Below are 7,889 nucleotides of genomic sequence, written 5' to 3'. Positions count from 1 at the left end.
TTTAATTGTTACTTTCTTTTTAACTGTTAATTTTGAATTGTTAATTGTGATTTCTTAATTTGAAAATGAATAACTTACCACACTGCCTTATTATTCTCTCTTTCCAGGTATTTTTGCATTTTTTCTAAACTATTTGAGAGCAGGTTGAGGACATAATGTCCCATTACTCCTTAATACATCAGTGTTTATTTCCTTAAAGTGAGGATACTCTCTCATATAACCCCTATACAACCAATAAAGTCAAGAAATTGACATTGATTCAATACTTTCATCTAATCCATGGAATGCTGGTCACATCAATAATGGCCTTTATAAGTAGTGGATACAATCCAGGAGCACACACTAAATTTAGTTGCCAAGTCTCCGTAGTCTCCTTCAATCAGGAACAGTCCTCAGTCTTTCCTTGCCATCCATGACCTTGACATTGTTGAAGATTTCAGCCCAGTTTCCTTGTAGAATGTCCTCAATTTGAGTTTGTCTGGTATTTCCTCATGATTAGGTTGTATAACCTGAATCTAATCATAATGAAATATCAGACATAGACTCACTGCAGACCCTTTCCAGCTCTGCTTGTTTCCCCTCCTCCTTCACCCGGGGGACCAGAACAGGAGGTCTGCCTTGAACCTCCTGCTCCGCTGCACATGGGCCTAGGGCAGGCTGTGCCCCTGCCCTTTGGGAACACAGTGTCAGTGGGATGACATGACCACACACAGTAAGCAGAGAGTAAGGCAGCACCTCAGTGCACAAGCTACACGTTGTGGTGCCACAAGGGCCCTGGGAAGTCTGGGGCAGGAGGACAGACTCCACTTGTTCCTTAATCTGTTAGATATTTATGGAGCACCTACTGTATGCCACCACTGTGTAACGAACAGAGCATACACGACCCCTCCCTGCCCTCGTAAAGTTTACATTCCCGTGGGCAGGAGGGCCAGGGAAGACAGACAGAGGAGTATGTCAGGCTTCCCTGAAGAAAGGGGGAGTTGTTCAGACATTTACTGAGAGCACACTATGATTGAGGCTCTTTGCCAGCTCCCTCCTTGGTGACCAGGCCTGCTACTGCCAGAACAGCCAGAGTGGGGATGGGGATCGGATGGGGCTCGTCTCTAGATGGGCAGGGCCAGGTATAGGAGCCCAGCCCCCTGCAGAGGTGCTGTAGGAGGCAGTGTGGAAGGAAAGGCCAGGGCTCTAATTCTGCTGCCTGATCTCATACCTCCAGTGCCATCTCCTCCATCCTGGGCATCCAGCTGGAGCAGTACTCAGAGGATTCCTGTCAGCCTCCAGACTTTCCCTGCCTGAAGTAGCTGGTGGCCTTCGTGCATCTCAACCTGCCCAGCCTGGACCTGGAGTGCTGGGCCCAACTTCTCCAGAGCCAGCTCCAGTGCCAGCTGGAACACCAGATCCAGAGCTAGAGATAGTTCTGGAACAGCTCCAGCTGTAGTCCTACAGCCAGCGTCAACTCTAGATCTAGAACAAGCTCCAGCATCAGCTCCAGAGCTAGAGCTAGCTCCAGCCAAAGTCTAAGGCCACCTCCAGTACTAGGTCAACCACCAGCTCTAGAGCTACAGCCAGCTCTGGTGCCAGCTACAGAACTACATTCAACTTTGGTGCCAGCTCTAGAGGTAGAGCCAGCTGCAGATCCAGTGCCATCTCCAGAGGTAGAGTCAGCTCCAATGTCAGCTCCAAAGCTAGAGCCTGCACCAGCTCCAGTACCACTGTCAGCCCTAGTATCAGCCGTAGTTCCAGCTCCAGAGCTAGAAACAGCTCTGGCACCTACTCCAGCATCAGCTCTAGAGCTAGAGCCAGAGCAAGAGCTAGATCCAGCACCAGCTCTAGCATCTGCCCTCGAGCTTGAGCCATATTGAGCCTCAGCTTCAGAGGTAGAAGCATGTCCAGCACGAGGGCGAGAGCTAGAACCAGCTCTAGGACTAGAGCCAGCTCCAGAGCTAGATCCAATACCAGTACTAGCTCTAGTACCAGCTCGAGGGCCAGAGCCAGTCATAGAGCCATTGGCAAGTCCAGAGCTAGTACCAGCTCCAACCCGTTCTAACACCAGAGCCAGAGCTAGAGCCAGCTGTAGGGCTAGAACTAGCTCCAGAGGTAGAGCCAGTTTCTGGACCAGCTCTAGCACCAGCTGCAGGGTCACATCCAGTTGTAGCTCCAGCTATAGCACCAGTGCCAATTACAGATCCTGAGCCAGTGCCACCCCCAGAGAGAGAAGCAGCTGCAGCACCAAATCCAGGACTACAGCCAGTGCTAGGTCCAGAGCTAGCTGCCAGCTCTAGCACCAGAGCCAGAGCTAGAACCAACTCTAGGGTTTCCTTTAGCTATTTGAGCATATTTGAGACAGCTGATTTAAAGCCTTTGTCTAGTAAGTCCAATGTCTGGGCTTCCTCAGGGATTGTTTTTGTCATTTTTTCCCCCTTTGAATGGATATAATCTTGTTTCTTTGTATGATTTTTTGTTGACACTGGACATTTGAATATTATAATATGGTAACTCTGGAAATAAGTTTCTCCCTCTTCCCCAGAGTTTGCTGTTTTTGATTATTGAAGGCTGCAGTCATCTGCTTGTTTGGTGACTTTCCCAAACTATTTTTGCAAAGACCATCATCCTTTTCATGTGTGGTCATTTGAAGGCTTTGTTCAGCTAGTATTTTGACAGAGATTTCCTTGAATACGAGGAGCTAAAAACAAACAAAAAACCCATCTCTCCCAGTCTTTACAGATTGGCTCTGTGCTGGGGCACTCCTTCAACACTTAGCCAGGTAGTTTATAACTCTCCTTTAGCCTTCACTTCGTGCTTGGACTGAGCCCAGAGACCAGCCAGGGGTGAAAGCTTAGGGTCTTCTCAGGTCTTCTCTGAGTATGCTCCTGTCCTGGCCATGCATGTGGCTTTCTAAACTCCCTAGTACACAGGGTCACTTTCGAATACCCTAATTTCCCAAAGAAACTCTCTCCCCAGAAGTTCCTCCCGGGCTTTAGGTGGTCTATTGTATGGCTTAACTGTAACCTTTTGCCTTAGGTGGCTACAGGTTTTTGCTCACCTTACAAAGTTTTTGAGCAATGCCCACTACTTTTCTGCCCTGAGTGAGTTCTGAGTCAGGCAAAACAGAGACGAGCACCTCGTGTCAGTCTTTCTAGCCCCAGACAGGTTAGAACAGACAAACACAATAATTTGTGAATAAGATCTGCTGTGCTTTCTCTGGAACCAGGGACCAAGGTCCCACACTGGGAACACAGGCTGCCCTCTTCAAAACTGGCACAAAGCTGGGGAGGAGATGAGGCAAGGGCAAGTAAAAATACCACAAAGCTTAACCACCATTTTTAAGTTGTCTTTTTCTTGATGCAGTGTTTGCTTGGTTGCTGTAAACCTTTGTTTTTCCAGTTCTGTCAAAGTTGGTTCTGACAGTTTCTGCTTGTTTTCCAGTGTTTCTTTGGAGGGATGGGTGTTTGGAGCTGCCTACTCCACTATTTTGCTCTAATTCTCTTGATAGTGTCTTTTGACACACAAAAATTTTAATTTTGATGAAGTACAATTTATCTTTTTTCTTTTGTTGCTTGTGCTTTTGGTGTCATATTTAAGAAATCATTGCCAAATCCAAGGCCATGAAGATTTGCCCTGTTTTCTTCTAAGAGTTGTTTACTCTCAGCTCTTAAATTCAGTTCTTTGATCAATTTTGAGTTAATTTTTGTATCTGGTGTGAGGTAAGGGTCCACTTGCTTTCTTTCGCATATGAATATCCACTTTTCCAGCACCATTTGTTGAAGCAACTATTTTTCCCCATTGAATGGTCTTGGCACCCTTGACAAAAATCATTTGACCATAGGTATATGGATTTATTTATGGACTCAATTCTATTACATTGAACTATATGTCTATCTTTATGCTAGTACTACACTATTTTGATTACTGTAGCTTTGAAGTAAATTTTGAAATCTGGAAGTGTGAGTCCTCCAACTTTGTTCTTCTTTTTCAAGATTGTTCTGCCTATTTGTGATCCCTTGCAATTCTATAGGAATTTTAGGATCAGCTTTTCCATTTATGCACAAAAAAAAAAAAAAAGGCCATTGGGAATTTGATAGGGATTGCATTTAATCTGTAGATCACTTTAGGAAATATTACCAACATTTTATCAACATTGAGTCTTCCAATCCATGAACATGGGATGTCTTTCCATTTATTTAGATACTCTTTAATTTCTTTCAGCAATGCTTTATATTTTCAGAATACAAGTCTTGCACCTCCTTGGTGCATTTTATTCTTTTTGATGTTATTGTAATTAGAATTGTTTTCTTAATTTCCTTTTCAGCTTGTTCATTGCCAGTGTATAGAAAATACAACTGATTTTTGCATGACATGTATCCTGCAACTACAGTGAATTTGTTTATTAGATCTAAGTATTTTTCTTTTTGTGTTTCTTTTGTTTCTTCATTTTTTCTACTTTAGGGTCTCCTTCCTTCCTTCCTCCCTCCCTCCCTCCCTTCCTTCCATCAGCCCTGTGCTAACATCTGTCAATCCTCTTTTTTTTTTTTGCCGAAGAAGACTGGCCCTGGGCTAACATCTGTGCCCATCTTCCTCCACTTTATATGGGACGCCGCCACAGCAGGGCTTGCCAAGCACTGCGTCGGTGGGCACCTGGGACCCGAACCGGCGAACCCCGGGCTGCCGCAGCGGAGCGTGTGCACTTAACCATTTGCATCACCAGGCCGGCCCCTATGGTTTTCTATATACAGATCTTCCTCAGCTTATGATAGGGTTATGTCTTTTATTATTATTATTATTATTATTATTATTATTATTTTTTTATGAGGAAGATCAGCCCTGAGCTAACATCCATGCCAATCCTCCTGTTTTTGCTGAGGAAGACTGGCCCTGAGCTAACATCCGTGCCAATCTTCCTCCACTTTATATGGTACGCCACCACAGCATGGCCTGCCAAGCAGTGTGTCAGTGCGCACCTGGGATCCGAACCTGGGCCGCCAGCAACAGAACGCGCGCACTTAACCGCTACGCCACGGGGCTGGCCCCTGATGGGGTTATGTCTTGATAAACCCATTGTAAGTTGAAAATATCTTAAGTTGAAAATGCATTTAATAGATCTAACTTACTGAACATCATAGTAGCCTAGCCTACCTTAAACGTGCTCAGAACACTTACATTAGCCTACAGTTGGGCAAAATCATCTAACACAAAGCCTATTTTATAGTAAAGTGTAGAATATCTCATGTAATTTATTGAATACTGTACTGAAAGGGAAAAACAGAACCGTTGTGTGGGTGCAGAATGGTTGTAAGTGTATCGGTTGTTTACCCTCATGACCACATGGCTGACTGGGAGCTGCAGCTCCATGACCCTGCCCAGCATCACGAGAAAGTATCATACTACATATCACTAGCCTGGGAAAAGATCAAAATACAAAATTCAAAGTATAGTTTCTACTGAATGCATATTGCTTTTGCACCATAGTAAAGTCAAAAAATTGTTTAAGTCAAACCATCATAAGTTGGAGGCCAGTGTGTGTAACATCATGTGATCTGCAAATAATTTTACCTCTTCCTTTCCAATTTTGATCCCTTTAATTTCTTTTTTTTTGCCTAATCGCTCTGAACTTCCAGTACAATGTTGAATAAAAGTGGTGAAAGCAAGCATCCTTGTCTTGCTCCTAATCTTAGTGGGAGACCTTTCAGTCTTTCACCATTGAATATGGTGTTAGCTGTGGGTTTTTTATATATGTCCTTTATTATGTTGAAGAAGTTCCCTTCTATTCTTAGTTCATTGAGTACTTTTATCATGAAAGGGTGTTGGATTTTGTCAAATGCTTTTTCTGCATCAGTTGAGACGATCATGCGTTTTTTTTCCCTTCATTCTACTAATGTGGTGTCTTACATTAATTGATTTACATATGTTGAACTATGCTTGGATTCTTAGGCTAAATCTCACTTGGTCGTGATGTATGATCCTTTTAATATATTGCTAGATTCTGTCTGCTAGTATTTTGTTGAGAATCTTTACATCTATATTCATAAAGGATGTTAGTCTGTAGTTTTCTTGTAACATCTTTACGTGGCTTTAGTATCAGGGTAATGCTGACCTAATAGGATGAGTTAGGAAGTGTTCCCTCTACTTCTATTTTTTGAAAGATTTTGAGGATTGGTGTTAAACATTCTTCAAACGTTTGGTAGAATTCACTAGTGAAGCCATCTGGTCCTGAGATTATTGGTTGGGAGGTTTTTGATTACTGATTCAATTGCTTATTATAGATCTATTCAGATTTTTTGTTTCTTCTTGAGTCAGTCTTCTTCTTGTGTGCTTTCAGGAGCACACGGGGAGCATGGCTCTTAGTGGGATCAACTTGGTTCATTCCTGAAGGCAGAAGGTCAATGGGCCTGAGAAGAGGGATGGGAGATGAGGCTGAGTGAGGCCTTGCAGGCCCCAGTAGGTATTCTGGACTTGAGTGCAGTGAGCAGCTAATTTGCATTTTTAAGTCTCCTCAGGCTGCTTTGCAGTGGATGGGAGAAGAGGTGGGGGCACCAGGGATGAGGCTGCCACAGTTCTCCAGGAGGGCTTCGTGGTGATCTTAAGAGAGAATAGGGGTCAACTTCAGACGTATTTTGGAAGCAGAATCCACAGGACTTAGTGATGGATTGCATGTGGAGAAGGAAGTTCTGAGGGTCTCAGGTCTCTGGCCTGGGCTCCAGGTGGACAGTGGAAGCCCCATTCCCTGAGATGGGCCAGATGAACACAGCAGGTAGGGGCGGTGCAGGAGCTCAGGAGTTCTGCTTTGAACTTGAGATTCCTAAGCAAGTCATTTCAGGTCCTGGAGCTCAGACTCCTCAACTGGGGTGAAAAGGAAGCATCTTCCTCACAGGTTCTTAGGAGAATGTGGCAGGAGCTGGGCTTCCCTCAGGCTCCTGAAGCTCTGCACAAGCCACGAACCTCTTCCTCAGTCCAGGATGCTAGAATTCGCCTTTTGTTTCCCCTTCACCCCTTGTGGTCTGGCAGTTCTTGGCCTGGACACAGAGGCTGATCTAAAGCTAGGAAAAAGTCTCCCTGCCCTTAGACTTTCCCAGGGAAACCTTACCCCAGAGGCGTCTGACCCTCAGAACCCTTAACTACCTACAGATGGGCAAATCCACTGGCCCACTGTGGCCAGCCTCACTCTGCTGGAGGCTTGAGGTCAGCATTCCCCAGCACACATCCCCTGCCTGATGCCCAGGGCTACAGCCTGTCCACGCTTCACCCTACCCACTGCGGGGATGGTTTCTGCAGCCTACCACAAAGGGTCCTGGGCTTCCTCTCAGCTGACTTCTTCTCCAGGTAATGATTCTCTTGACAACTCCCTGTGCCTCCAGAGGGTCCTCCCTTCTCCGGGGCTTGGCCCAGGACCACCCTTCATCCCAACACCTAGATGGGGCATTAGTCAGGAGCTGTTGGCACCAACAGGATGTTTCTGGAAAGGCAGTCTTTACAGAGGGCAGCTGGCACTGCTCTTCTGTCTTCCTGGGTGACAAGCCCAGCTTTGTTTTGGACATAGCTCCTTGTGGCCTGTGTCAGGAACAAAGACAAGTTATCTACCAGTCCCTGCCACGCTCAAAATGACTGAGGTGGCTAACTTGAGTCTCTCGGGGGTTCCTTATCCTCTGCCATGAGAAGCATCTTTCTCCCTCCCTCATTCCTCTGTCCACAGCCTCTCCCGCCTTCTCTCACTTCCCAACTGGCCTGGTCCCTGTGGCCAGGTCACCAACTCAACTTCCTCAGCCCCCATCCTTCTTCCACATCCAGCAGAACTCCCAGGCTTGGTCCAGGGGTATTTTGTTTTACAAGGACTGAAAGACCCCACCTCTGGCAGGGTGGGCCATCAGCTATAGCCCAAGCCCTGTAGCCTTTCT

Source organism: Ceratotherium simum, chromosome 24, assembly GCF_057802395.1.
Source record: "Ceratotherium simum simum isolate JZ-2026a chromosome 24, ASM5780239v1, whole genome shotgun sequence".
NCBI classification, from domain to species: domain Eukaryota; kingdom Metazoa; phylum Chordata; class Mammalia; order Perissodactyla; family Rhinocerotidae; genus Ceratotherium; species Ceratotherium simum.
This window is presented reverse-complemented; position numbering follows the sequence as displayed.